Raw genomic sequence first — 15443 nt, forward strand, 5'->3', positions numbered from 1 at the left:
TCACTCTTTCTCAGTCCACCCAACCCCGCTTGTTATGTGAGAGTATTAGGTAGCTAGATAATTAGATAGCTCCCAGCAAGTTGAGGTTCATGGAGGGTACTGCTTTGCACCCTTGGAGTCTCCCAGGCTTGCTTGCTTGCTTGCTTGCTTGCTTGCTTCCTTCCTTCCTTCCTTCCTTCCTTCCTTCCTTCCTTCCTTCCTTCCTTCCTTCCTTCTTTCCCTCCCTCCCTGCCTCCCTCCCTCCCTTCTTCCTTCCTTCCTTCCTACCTCAATACACCAATGCCTCCACAGACAATCATGACTGGCAAACACTCCACTGCCAAGCTCCCACCCAAAAAGAAGGGGACTGCTACTGATGAGTCTTATGGCTCCTGCATGTGCTTTGTCTGTGATGAAGCATTTGAGGAGGATGAGAGTATGCTATGTGACTCATATGCCCACTACAAGTGTTTGGGATTAAGTTTCTTCAATCAACATCACTAAAAACCTCACAGTTTGCATTTCCACTATTCTGTCCATCCTACAAGCCCAGACTTGATAAATTTATTGTTTTGCTTGAACGGGTGGACATTTTGGAAGTGCTAACCCTAACCCTATCATCCCTTGAACAAAAGGACAAAATGCGGAAAAGAGAAGCACCAGTATCCCAGAATCACGACACAGTTCAACAACTCAAGCTGCAGGAAATCACTAATCCTGCTAGTAACATCTCTATCCTTGTAAAAGACATGATTGAACATGAACAGAAGCATCCCAACGCTATCTTATTTGGACTGGATGACACCAACGAATTCAACAGCATCATAAAGGTTCGCGACATTATCAAAAACTTCCAGGCATCAGCCATTGCTTCCAATGAAATCATCAATGTTTCCCGTGATGGCCCCAAGTTCAAGAACAGTGATAGCTCGGTGAGCCCCACGCTTCTGCAGAATTGTTTGCAAGAGCAAAACCAGCAAACACAAATTCATTTCCACAATAAACTCACTCGCCAAAAACTGCACAAACCATAGGAAATTTCGTTTGTGGCCTAACCTGTACATACTGCTCCGCTTGGAGCTCAAAAGATGCCAGGACCAAGGAGAGACTGACCTGTACATAAACTACCATGCCCACTGCATCAAACACAAGATCAGTGGCCTTTGTCCCAACAACTGCCCCCATCAACCAAAACTAGGCATGCATGTCCCCAACTTCCTCCAGGTCCACCTAAAATGCAAGCTACTTAATGCAAGAAGCCCCAGAAACAAAATGCCTGAATTCCTCCTGCTTCTAAGTGTGGCCCTATTCAACCTTATTTTTTGTCTGTGAGATGTGGTTGAATGTATTTTTTCCAGACTCCATTATTACAGTAAGTGATATCACATTTTCCGGTCTGACCGTGATAATCGTAGAGGGGGTGGTGTTGCTATCTTCTATAAAAAGTCCCTAGGTCTGAAAAAGATAAATGTTACACAAGACCTTGCTCTTCCTGAGATCATTGTCTGTGAACTGTCCCTAAATACCAGAGTTCGTATCTTACTATGCTATAGAGCCCCCGATTATGACCTTGGTCATATGAACAAGCTAACTGTACTATTAACATAGGCAGCTTCCTGCCCGCACCCCCTTATCTTTGGTGACCTCAATTTGCCACTTATTAATTGGACTCTAAATGAATATACAACTGAACCTATACATGCAACCCTGTACAATACTGTTATGATACTGGGGCTGGAGCAGTTGGTAATGAACAACAATTCAAGAAAAAAATCTCTTTGGCGAGAAAACAAAACTGGCTATGTAGCCAACTTTAAAAATTGCTACAAAGCCTTATGCCACCAGATAAAAGCTGAATGTACTAATCACCATTGCAAACAGGAGGAAGAGCTGCTAAACTCAAACTCCTCCCAAGGATTCTATAACTTCATAAATGCCAAACTAAAGACTCAAAAATTATCCCACCCCTAAAAGGGCCTAACAGGGAAAACTGTAACAATGAAGCTGATATTGAAGGCCAACCTCTTCAATATGTTCTTCAGTTCAGTCTTTGTTGACAGTAATGGCTGCTGCCTCCCTTTTCCTAATTGTATCATAACAAATTGTAATGATTTACTACATACTGATTTTACAATAGATAACGCTGAAATGGCACTACATAACCTAAAGCCATCTCTATCTGTTGGCCCTGATGGATTATGTGCCTACTTTTTGAAAAAGCTTGCTACTGCCCTAGCAGATTGTGCTCTATGCACAATCTATGAGGTATCCTTGCCTGACCTATGGTCATTAGACACAGTTATACCTATCTTTAAAAGCACACCAGAGAAGTCTGTCTTACTATGGGGAACTTCAATGTTAGATTGGGACCGATGATTACACACTATATATGAAATATCATCATTATCCACCATCAGAGGTTCCCATAAGAACCAGCTCCTCCCTCACACGACTCTCTAAAGACAAGAGAGCAAATTTCGCTGGCTCTGTCTTGCAAAGATGGCGAATAAACTCAACTTTTTATATCCAATGGCTCTTGGGCTGGCGACTACCCTGGCGAGATTACATTTATGGCAGGGTCCAAAACCAGCAGCATTGATTATATCCTAACTTCTATGGACTTATTACATTACGTAGAAAATTTTGAAATCTTACCTTACCTGGAAAGCAATCATCTACCTATACATGAAGCCCTTCATCCAGCACATGCCCTTCGGGAACCAATTTATTCTTGCAATTTCTCCAGCAGGCCCAATAAGATGTAGGTTCAAATGGTACCAACAACTTGACCAGAAGGTGAGGAGGGCTCTATCAGAGGCACTCTTCAAAAACTTCACTCAGCCTTTATTACAGCCAACCCTTCCCAAGGTTTACTAGAACTATATAAAAACATAGTTCATAAGCTACAACCAATACTAGTACATGACCAGAACTTTTCAGCTAAGAGGCCCTGTATCACCTCCAAACCATGGTTTTACAAGGATTGTGTAGAAGCCAAGAAAGCTCTCACCTTGGCTTATAAGATGTACAAAAGCGAGACTGGGAATGGTAATAAAACAAGTTTTAAACATCTTATTACTCTCAAAAAGCACTATAAGCAACTGATTGCTCTTAAGAAGAGACAAGACACAAGGTCTTCCTGGGAACAGCTTATTGTGGAAGCAAAGCAAAAGAACTCTTTTCTATTCTGTCACCTAATAGCTAGTCATTCTGACAGAATTCATACCCCATTAGACGTCCACATACCTCTTACAACCTGGGAACTTCACTTTTGGAGAATGTCTGAAGACCCCTCCAGCGAGAGTATAAGGTATACAATGAAGGACTTACCTGAATGGCCCCCGGTTTCAGAGTCCGAAATCAAATAACTCATTGGCCAACTCAGGACTGGGAAGGCCCCAGGAGCTGATTTCATTACTGCGGAATTACTAAGGAACAATTTGGAGTGCTGGATACCAGTTCTGGGGGCGCTATTCACTTATATCGACTCCACTGCCTATGTCCCAGAAGATTGGGGCTTGGCAATTGTCCCAATTTTTAAAAAGGGAAAGAGAGAGACCCTGCCAATTACAGACCAATAAGTTTGCTAAACATAATCAGCAAACTTTACGCCAAACACCTCCAAGATAAACTAAAGGAGTGGCTGGATTTTGAGAATTTGATCGCTGAAGAGCAAGCCGGGTTTAGAGAGGGAAGAGGCACCACTGATAGTGCTTAGTTCTTCATCATCTGATTGAGAAATACATATCAAATAGACCTGTATCATTATACACCGGTTTTATAGATCTCAAGACAGCCTTTGATACGGTTTCCAGGACTAAGCTATGGGAGAAGCTAAAAGCTGCCTCAATTGACCACACGCTTCTTCATCTTTTCTTTTTTTAAAAAAATAAATTTTATTGAATATTTTACATTTTTAAAACCAAACACACAATAGCAAAAGAAAACAAGAGAAAAAAAAACAAAAACACATACACATCTATTATGTGCCCTACATACTAAAGCATCCCTCAAGTTGAGGTGTAATATACAAGGGTCCCTCTTGAAGTCAGTTAAAACTCAAAAGAGGGTTAAACAGGGGTGCATTTTGGCCCCCCTGCTTTTCAACTTTTACATAAATGACATGATAAAATGGCTAAATGAACCAAATCACACACACACACAAAATAGGTGACCGAAGCATCGGTCTCCTGCTCTATGCAGACAACGCTGTGATCCTCCACCATGGGCCTTAAAAGAACCTTGCAAGCCCTTCTCCAGTACTGTAATTACAATAAACTGGACATAAATTATGAGAAAACAAAGATCATGGCCTTTGCAAAAAGGCCAAAACTTTATTCATGGTTTCTAAATGGCCATAAAATAGAGCAGGTAATCACCTTCAAGTACCTGGGGGTGGAAATTCAGGCCAATGGTTCAAGAAAAGCACATGGAGAATATGCAGCTGCCTTGGGCCAAAGATAAGCAAGCACCATTCTTATTTTTTTCTGCACAAAGGGAGGATCAGTGGTGGGTTGCTACCAGTTCTCCTTGGTCCTTGCGAACTAGTAGTGGAAATTTTGAGTAGTTCAGAGAACCGGTAAATACCACCTCTGTCTGGCCCTGCCCTCAATCTATTCGCTGCCTCTCGAGTCCCAGCTGATTGGCTTGAAGGAAAAAATCAGGGCTCACTTGACAAATAAGAGGGGAAAAAAACAAGACACCTTAGCTTTAAATTGAGAAGCCAAGAAGCCTCCCAACTGATCGGCTAGAACTGATCTGCTCCTTGTAAACCACTTGGTGGTGGTAGATTGGCAATTGAAGCCAAGCTGCCTGAAAGCGGTTTCCGATGCTCTCGGTGGTGGCAGAGCAGCAAAAAACTGTTTAAACTCTTGCTGCAGTGTTTCAAAGGGCTGCCCTACAGCTGATCAGCAATAAAAGGCAGTGCGGTGGTAGACCAGTGCACTTCTTCCAAAAAGAAATGGGTAGTTCCAAAAACAAATAGGTAGACCGGAATGCTCCAAAAACAAATGGGTAGACCCGTACGGCTCTGCAAGCAATTAAAAGCCTGGTAGACCAGTACCTCTGCTAAATCCTAAAGAATTGTTTGTCACATGACCATCAAACCACGCCCACAAAATAAGCCACACCCACAGGTAGTAAAAAAAATTAGAACCTATCCCTGGGGAGGATATTATGTCCCTGCTGCTATTAAGCTTTTTGTGGCAAAGTCACTAGCACAGCTTCTTTATAGGACTTTGCTCGGACCGTCAGCTTCATGTTTTACATCATTAGAAATAGTTCAATCCAAATTCATTAGATTAATTCTCCAGATGCCACATTGTGTCTCAAATGCATTTCTGTACCTGGAGACAGGATTGATAAAAGTCAAAGCAAGAATTTGTATAGCGTCCTTAAATCTCTGGCTAAAATTTAACTTCTTTCTGCAAGGTATTGCTCCGTAATCCTCTAAGACAAATTCTCTTCATCATGGTCAAGGCTGTCGAGTCCAACCTTGCCAAATTAGGCTTCTCCCCAGCTTTAATACTCAAGATGGACTATGATTTAGCAAGACAAACCTTTAGCAAGATGGACTATGATTTAGCAAGATAAAGAGTGGAGGACATCGAGAGGCAGGTGGACTTAGGGAAAGCTCCACTGTTTCTGGCTCCAGATGCCATTAGATGTGTTGTTGCTCCTGCCAGCTATCTTAGTCAGTGTGAATCAGCAAACCATCGGAAAGCGTTTTCACTCGCACGGTGCCATGCGCTTCCATCGGCAGTCCTGTATGGCAAGTATAAAAAGATACCATTCATGGAAAGACTCTGTCCCTGCAGCAAAGGAAAGGTGGAGACTGTGGGTCACATGCTCTTTAGATGTTCCTTTTATATGGAAATTAGGAAAAAAACATATTCTGCCAATAAGTGTTTAGATATCCTGGCCGTTTTGACACTACCTAACTTCAGTGGCTGCTTAAGGATGAACAGTCCATAACTACAGTGCAGGTGGCCAGATTCTGCACAGCAGCACTGGGGATTCATTGCAAATACGTGTCTTCTCAAACATAGTGATGTTATATAACAATTATGGTTAACCCTTTGCACTGCTTAGTCATTTCCCTTTTAGCGCTGAACCTACAATGGGCCACACAGTTTAAGGATTGCAACTATCATATAGTCATACAGTCAAGAGAATGTATAATTGACACTGGATTTATATATATATGTATGTATGTAATAATAAATTGTACTGTATTGTATCTTTAAAAAGGGAGATCCTAGTCTAGTAGAAAATTACAGACCAATCTCACTGTGTTGCGTCATCTGTAAAGTTATGGAATCAATTATAAACCAATCCATCACCCTCCACTTAGAGACAAACAATCTACTATCTAACAAACAGTTTGGTTTTAGAAAAAAATTGTCTTGTAATCTGAAACTCTTACACTGTAGAAACATTTGGATCACACATCTTTACCAGGGTAAAGCAATAGATGCAATTTACATAGATTTCTATAAAGCCTTTGATTCAGTGGTGCACAACAAACTACTGTTGAAACTAAGTTCTTATGGCAACTCCGGATCCCTGCACAAGTGGATAGCCACGTTCCTGTCCAACAGGCAACAAATAGTCAAAATAGGGAGAGCCCTCTCAAATCCGGCACTTGTTAACAGCGGTGTCCTCCAAGATAGCATTTTAGAACCCACACAATTTCTGCTTTACATTAATGTCCTATGCGATCATATTAAAAGCAGCTGTGTCCTTTTTGCTGATGACATAAAATTATTTAACACCACTGACAATGCTGATGCCCTACATATGTCAGAATGGTTGTGCATTTGGCAACTCCAAATCTCAACTAATAAATGCTCTGTCCTACACATTCGCAAAAAAAATCAGAACAACAAATACAATTTGGGCAGAAATGATCTTGTGATAACCTTCACTTTGTCAAGGACCTAGGACTACTTATCTCAAACAATCTAGTCCCAGAGCTCACTATAATAGCATTGTCAAAAAGGCATTAAGAGTTGTTAACATAATCTTGCAAAGCTTCTTCTCCGGTAACATTGTACTGCTAACTAGGGCATAGAAAACCTTTTCCAGACCAATTCTTGAATACAATTCATACGCCTAGAATCCACATTGTATATCAGACATTAACACAATTTAGCAGGTCCAGAAGTATTTCACGGGAAGAGTACTCCACTCCACTACTTACAATAAAATCCCTTATGCCACCAAATTTGAAATTCTGGGCTTGGACAATCTGGAACTGCGCCACCTGTGGTCTGATCTAAGCTAGTACACAAAATTGTCTGCTACAACATCTTAGCTCTCAATGACTTCTTTAGCTTCAACCACAAACAACCACAAACAATGGGCAAATAATTGATACAAACTCAAGGAAAACCGCTCCAAACTCAACTGCAGAGAATATGACTTCAGCAACAGAGTCGTCAATGCCTGGAATGCTCTACCTGACTCCATTGTTACAGCCTCAAACACTTACAGCTTCAACCTCAAACTGTCTACCGTGGATTACCTCATTCCTAAGAGGTCCGTAAAGGGGGCATGGCGTGCGCATCCCTGTCTTACTGTCCCCATTTATCTGTATTTACTTCCTTTGTTTATATTCATGTTTATACTTATACCTGCTATCTTGTACATGTTTGACAAAAAATAAGTAAAATAAAATAAAATAAAATAAAAAACATTCAGTGATAGCCATAGGATACTAAATAAAGCAATCAACATAAATTGTAGGATACAGATAACAAAGTGAGAGTCATAAGATGCTAAAGGAATAGGTAATAGGAAACATGAGAAGTATAGTAATACAGCCCTACTACATGGTTGACTTCCTAGAGCAGTGATGGCGAACCTTTTTGTCGTTGCGTGCCAAAAGCGGGGGAGCACAGGAGGGGTCACGTGCATCTGTGCCCTAACCCATAATTCAATGCACTGTTTTCACCCTCCCCAGGCTCCTAGAAAGGCTCTGGAGCCTGAGGAGAATGAAAAACAGGCCTTCCCCATCCACCACCCACCCCAGAAGGCCCACAGGGGCTGGAAACAGCCTGTTTCCCAACTTCCATTAGGCCCAGAAGGCCCGAAAATCAGCTGGCGTGCACCGGAGCTGAACTAGGGCAATGCTCGTGTGCCCACTGATATGGCTCCATGTGCCACCTGTGGCACACATGCCATAGATTCGCCATCACGGTCCTAGGGCATAAGATAGTGTTGTGGGAATTACTTGTTTAGCAGAATGATGGCATGGGAAAGAAATCTGTCTTCATATCTAGTTGTTTTGGTGTGCAATGCCTATAGTATCATCTTGAGAGAAGAAGTTGAAACAGTTTATGGTTGTGAGGGGTCTGAGATATATCAGCCCTCTTTCTGGTTCGTACCATATACAGGTTCTCAATGGAAGGCAGGCTGGTTGTAATTGTTTTTTCTGCATTCCTTACTATCTGTTGAAGAATATGTCTCTCCTGTTTGGTTGCTGTGCCAAACCAGACAGTTATAGAGGTACAAATGAAAGACACTATAATTCCCTTGTAGAACTGTATCAGCATCTTCTTGGGCAATCTGAATTTCCTGGATTGACGCAGGAAAAATCTTTGACATTGTGCTTTTTTGATGTTTTTTATATTTATATTTATTATTTAATTATAAATAAAAAATAAATAAATATTAGGTGTCCATTTCAAATCCTGGGAGATTATAGAATCCAGAAACTTGAAGGTCTCTATTATTGATACTGTGCTGTCTAGTATTGAAAGAGGTGATAGAATAGGAGGGATTTTCCTAAAATCTACAATCATTTGTACAATTTTGAGTGGGTTAAGTTAAAGATTGTTCTGGATGCACCACAGGGCCAGTTTTTAAGTTCCTATCTGTCTGCAAATTTCAGTACTTTAACAGAGGGATATTTTGAGATACAGTTATTGGTATAGAGAGAAAAGAGTAATGGAGAGAGCACACAGCCCTGGGGGCAGGGGGATATATGCAGTGGTGGGATTCAAGTTATTTAACAACCGGTTATTTGCCCTAATGATTTCTTCCAGCAACCAGTTTGCCAAACTGCTCAGAAAGTTAACAACCGGTTCTCCCAAAGTGGTACGAACTGGCTGAATCCCACCACTGGATATATCAGAGTCCAGCATCTATGTGATATATTAAAGCACTCCTACATTACATATAGAGGAGGGGCAAATGGAGGGGCAAATCTGGATGAATTTCTCCATCTTACTATTGAATAGGGTATGGAAAAAAAAGATAACTATTAGCAGCTTCTTAAAGTCTAACTTGATTCATATTGGTTAGTCAATGTCTGTCTTAGATGTTTTTACTTGTTTAAATTTTGTAACCCACCAAATCTTAATACCTACAACATCATCCCTACAATAAAGTCATCTGCATGAAGCAGATGGCAAAACTAACATAATACTAAAACAAACAAAAAAAAAACAGAAAGAGTCAATAATACTATTATTATCTTTCATATAACCTTTTAGCCAGGATTTAGTAAAAATTACAATTAAAAAGATAAAACAGTCCAAAGAAAAATTAAAAAATACAAAATACAAAAATGAAAACATATAAAAATAGAAAATAAAATAAAAATATAATAAAGAAAAAAAGAAATATTTAAGTGACTCTTCTATCACAAATATACACATATTTAGTAACTTATCACCTTCTCTTAAAAGGCAACAAATGAACTTTTCTTTCTGTATCCCATCTCTTATCTTCAAATAAAATCTTAAAGCCTTGCTGTTCAGTTCTGATAGCAAAAGTCCATAAAGGGCTACCAGAAATAATGACATATCTACTTTAAACTTCATCAAATAAACTAACTTTATATTGCTTCCTTTTACTTTTAATAGTCTTGATTTTTAATCCCTTCAGATAATGTTCTAGAACTTGGTTTCATATTTTTTTATCTTTTTTATAATATTTTTTTAAGTTTAAAAGTACGAAGTTAAAAAAAGAATACAAATTATTATTATTTTTAATCCCTTCTCACAAACTTCTTCAAAAATGTAACCAGTCTTGAAGAGCATTCAGAGACTTTACTGGTCCAGAATGGAGTGGCATATATACTATTGGGCACGTATGTGTTTAACAATGAAGTATAAAAGCTTTCCCCAATTTGGTGGATAGAATTATGAATCAAATTACCCATTGGTAATTGGCCAACAAGCTTATTGAATGAGTTGTAAACCAAGAGAGCTAGAGGATTAGTTCAGGAATATTGTGCTGAAATTTGATGACAAAGTTCATATCTTCATTCAACTAACCCTAAAGCAGGAGTGAGCTGGCAAGCTTTTGATAGATGCAGACCACACTCATCTGTGCTGCTGAAGGATGTTGTGATAGGCAGAATACAAAAAGTAGCTAGAAGGTAAAAGTAGCTAGAATTATCTTAATTTACATGGCTTTTTGGTTTTTAGGGTTTAGCACTGAAGTTTTTCAAGTATTTCTCACCAGAAAATGATGGGAAACTAAGTTGCCAGTTTCTGGTGGTAATTTTATTAGAGTTCAGTAGTGTAAGTGAAAGCAGGAGGAGCCATAATGCCTGTAAAAGCTGTTAAAAGTTGGTGGGGGAAGCCCAAATTCATTACCCTGAATGGATTGAGTATTTTTTATTTAAAAATTGTGATTACAATGTGGCATCCACTACTGCAGTCATAGTTGAATTATTAGTAAATTTATCTAGGAACAGTAGTTGACATAATAAAAGACAAGTTGAAAATTTAAGAGGCTTGGCTAGAATACAGTATGAAAACCAACTAAAAGATATCAACCATTAAGACATATTATCTATCTTCCTTAAAACTGGAATAATAAAGAAAAATCTCAGTTTTTAGGTTTATATGTGACAATTACCTGCACTACTTTTTAAAAGTTACATCAGAGTGCATATTAGCATGCTCATTTCCCAGTTTCCAGGCAAAGCTAATTCTCCTATGGGACAGTATTGATTTTTACATCAGAGAACACTTGCTTGCTTATTAGAATGAAGGGGGAGTTCAATTCCTAAGAGGCTAGAGCAGGCTCCAAAGGAATATATTGATGAATGTTACTGGGCTGTATGCCAGAACTGATATATCTCTCTCCCCCTCCCTTCTTTGTAACACTTTGACTCTCTCATTCTTGTACATCAGTGAGCACAAACCACTGAACATCCAAAGGAACTGAATTACCTGAAAAGATAACTTTCCATTGTATCACACAAGGATGCAATCATGCAAATGATGTTTTCACAGGTTCTTTTACAGGAAGTCTAAAACAGGAAATAGCTTCAGGTAATCATGTCATCACTGTACAAAAATACAGTGAAAGCAGATAATATTTAAAGAAATGTCTTTTAAATTATTGCAACCTGCAGGATTTCAATACTCATATGAATACCTTTCTGACTGAAGCTCTTTCAAATCAGTGGGAGCACTGGTTTGGGCTTTGCATTTCAAAGCCCCCCCCATTTTTTTTTGCACTTCTGCTGTTTATATGTGTGAGTGTCTTACTGTTAGTATGAGTGTGTGTTTAATTCTGAACATCAAGCAGATATTCATATGGATCTGTTGTACACATTGTAAAACTTGGTTGCTGTTCCCATTTCTATTCCTTTTCTAATCTTGAGTTGTATTCTAGAAACTGGCTTTGCACATTCTCCAAGGACAAACCAATTTTTTCCTGAAACATAAGATTAGTTCCCTCCCTTGAAATGGGACAATTGATTATTAGTTGCCATGCTTCTTGAGTAAACAATTACTACCTGAAAAAAATGTAACAAGTTCATAGCAAGTAGCATATCTAGCAGCATTCATTGTTCCCATAGGTTTAATGTATTTATTAAATTCTGCATTTTTATGCCTTTTTGTTACAAATCTGATTTATCAAAATGCAGTTTAAACAAACAAAACTAAAGCCTGCACAAATTTGCACTGATTTTTTTTCTTTGGTTTTTCTTAAAACATAGATTTTTAAATATAATGATATTTAGATTTTTAAAGCAAAGAATTCCAATACTTAAAACAGTATCCACTCCCATTTAACTGTTTCAATCCTTATATTGTATTGCTTTGAGAAGGTAATTTGGTTCTCTTAAAAAGTAGGATAAACCAAATTCTCTGTCACTTCTATTATTTTGGGATATTATAGGACATCTCTATTCACATGAATTTTTGTTATCCAATTGGAAAATTTGAGTGCCTTTAAAATAAGATTATGCAATTTGTTTTCAGTCAGGACCCATATTTCCTATTTCCTCAAGCAAAGTTATTCTCAAAAATAAAGGCATACTAAGACAAAATAATAACAGCAAAACAAACATCAATAGTAATCATGTCCATTAACTTTTTAATGTGACAAAAGGAAAATATTAAACTTGTATCAACTTATTTTGTATCAATTTCTTCTGGGATAAATGGCTTGAATCTCACATTAAAAGTGCAGAGTTCTTTTAAAGCAGACTAGCATTCACAAGAAAATCTACTGGTGGAGTTGAATGAAATCTAGCATGCTTTCAAAAGAGTTTTTATTATTATTACTAATACAGGTAGAGCATGAACAGTGTGAGTTCTAATAGTGCAATATTTGATCTAGTGTGGTTTACAAACTGATCCCAGTTTAGGCAAGCCACTGTTCAGGGAGTGCAAGGCTAGCACATGCACCGTTGACACTAGCATATGGACAATCGGGATTTTAGATGTTAATTGTTTTATGTGAAAAATGGAGAAGAAGTTTCCATTCAAGCAAAGCTAAAAAAAGAAGAGGCTGATTTTGAAGAACAGCAGCAGAGTACGGGAGATAGCATATATGCTTTAGATATGGGTTTATCCTTTTTTCTGTTACAGAGTGATTCATTAATAAACATGCAAAATTTTGTGTTTAAAATTTTTAATTGCCTATTTCTACTGAGTTGAAACCAATTATTCTATTTTCCATAGAAATATCATTTCAAATATTGCAGATCTGTATAATGCAATCATTTTGTGGGATTCATTAACCCCATTAATCGAGACCTACCTTATTATGAAATCAAATCAAACTGCTGCCAGCTATTTTTTGTTCAGCACATCTTCAGCTTTTTCAATTGATTGCTTATAATGCTGTGAATTGAAAGTCCTGCCTCTTTAGGTCCTACCTAAAGAGCTGCAATTCTGCTTCTGTGGTGAGGGAGAAATTAAAACCTTGGTTTGCTGAACTGCCTTTTTTTATATAGAAATTCAGACAGGTCAGAGGCTGATTACCATCATGGAGGATATAAGGATTTATATTCCTTGCAATCATTTGGTCATTGGCACTCACTCTGAGAGTTGTTGAGGCTACTTGGAGGTTTATATGTGCCTGGGGGGGAGAGGTCACCTGAATAATGCAAATGGGTGTGAACCATCTTGGAACTGCTGAAACATGGATGGATGGATGGATGGATGGAAGGAAATATTTCCAAACCAAATTTCTGAAATGTAACTTCAGCTTCAATTATAGGAAAAAAATGCTAACAATGAAAGCATAGGCAATGTATGAATTTGAATGCCAAGTATAGCTTGCTTTCTTTTTTTAAAAAAATTAAAGAACATTCTTTAATCTCCTACAATCTGAATATGAGATGAGATGACTCACCAAAATTTAATAGTGACTAAAACAAAAACTAGTAATTTTTCTCATATTTCAAAGCTATTTGATTAAGATATTTCATCTTTTCCAAATATTTACTTTGCTTCAAATTGGAGATACATAGAAGATGCAAAATAGGACCTGAATTCTAATCTTCACCTTCTGTTCTGGTTTAGGTCCCTCAATAAGGTCTAGGCTTTGCTTCAGACAAAAAGACCTGAATTCTATCTTTAAAATTCAATTATATCGTGATTAAAAAAAGGGGGGGTATCTACCATTCAAGGGCTCATTATGTGCACAAAAAGGGGATGTTCACAGAGGCCATAGAGAATTTAAAAGATTTATTTATGATGTATTACTGTAATTTTTAATTTAGACATGCAAATTTTTTAATTTGCACTGACTGCTTTGCCTTAATGGTTTTGATTAATACTTGGAGGTAGTGTTTGTGAAAGAGATTTATACTGTGATTCATCTGCAAAATAATCAAATCATTACCAGCTAATGACAAAGCTGTGAAAAATGATGCAGATATCGTGTAACTCGCAGCTAATGCAGTTCATATGAATGTACCCCAATCCTTCCAGCAAACACAGACATGTGTTAATAACTGCTGGGAAGTTCGCTTTAGGTCCACTCTAATTTGGCAACAAAAACATTGATCTTAATAAAGCTGTCAGATAAAAGGAGTCATGATTAACATCCCTGAACTCTTTATTCAACTAGGTTTGTCAAAAATACTTTTTCTATATGCTCTCTTTAAGAAACGGGATTTAACCACATTTTTCACTTCTGTTCCTATCTCACTTAACTCTTTGTAAAAAAAATAGAATGTGTTCTGCATTAGAAGCTTCAATTCTATTTTCATTGGGGTGGAGGTGGGAAACTTCTTACGACAGTATTGCATAATTTTTCTACCACCATTACCAGATCAATTTTTCCTAACTTTTTTGGGTATGTTTTTTTAACATGACTCTGTTATTATGATGTCATCATTAGTTAAGATAAGAATAGATGACTAGATACCTTTTTTCATTTTGTGGACTGCCAAGTAGATGAACACTGGAGTTTCTTGTTTGTTTTTATAGATCAAAAATATTTAGAACTAATCTGCATCCATTTTCCCATCCTACCAAATTTTCATCTAGGATTTATCCTTATTTAAGCCATTTTCATAAAAAAGTACAAATGTAATTATCTTATTTTGTAGACATATTTCAGAAGCTCATTTCTTTTAGACACATCTCCTATAAATGAATTGTTTCTCCATGTCTGTTGGAATACAGAGAATAGTTGTACTATACAATGTTGCCACCCATGATAGGGTAACTTGCATAAGGAGGCTTTATTCCACATGCAAATAGCATTTCTTGGGAACAAGGAAGATGAAAGGGATAAACTCTACAATGGAGTGGTGTTTTAATACTGCGATTATGCATTACGTTTACATTACAATTAACATCATATCTACTTTAAAAAGTTACAGTGTATCTTATCTACATTTTATTCTGGAATAGCTATGATCTACCATTCAATTGTTCACATTTATATATTCTGGAAAACATAAGTTTATGCAACAAACATGTAGAATCAACTAAGTCTGGAAAATCCCACCAAAATAAATTAAATTCTTACTGTCATCATGGAAGAAGTCCCTTTGAATCACAAATCTACCTAGTTTTTCTTTGTAATATACATACTGTAGATTTCTTGTTTGACACATATAGAAAGCTAAATAAAAATAATTATCCATACGAGAGAAGGAAATTAAGGCAAAATGTAGGACAATAATCATTTTATCATTATAAATAGCTAAGACCTGAACAGTTTCTTTAGGAATATCCAATATTTTAGAAAGG

At 37.6% G+C, this 15443-nt stretch overlaps 1 long non-coding RNA gene across 3 annotated transcripts in view; it reads right to left on the reverse strand.

Moving 5' to 3' along the window:
• LOC117655012 (uncharacterized) overlaps window positions 1-15443 on the reverse strand; it is an 81951-nt gene that overhangs the window by 62700 nt on the left and 3808 nt on the right. Inside the window, exons 1-4 of one of the 3 annotated variants that reach the window (XR_009620933.2) lie at window positions 15220-15377; window positions 12994-13133; window positions 11169-11248; window positions 5538-5742 (exon numbers count right to left, since the gene is read on the reverse strand). This is a non-coding gene — a long non-coding RNA (uncharacterized LOC117655012). Of the gene's footprint in view, window positions 1-5537; window positions 5743-11168; window positions 11249-12993; window positions 13134-15219; window positions 15378-15443 lie in introns of those variants that run through there. The other 2 variants (XR_015733977.1, XR_015733978.1) reach the window with 2 other exon arrangements.

Source organism: Pantherophis guttatus, chromosome 4, assembly GCF_059756535.1.
Source record: "Pantherophis guttatus breed Tessera chromosome 4, ASM5975653v1, whole genome shotgun sequence".
Taxonomy (NCBI): domain Eukaryota; kingdom Metazoa; phylum Chordata; class Lepidosauria; order Squamata; family Colubridae; genus Pantherophis; species Pantherophis guttatus.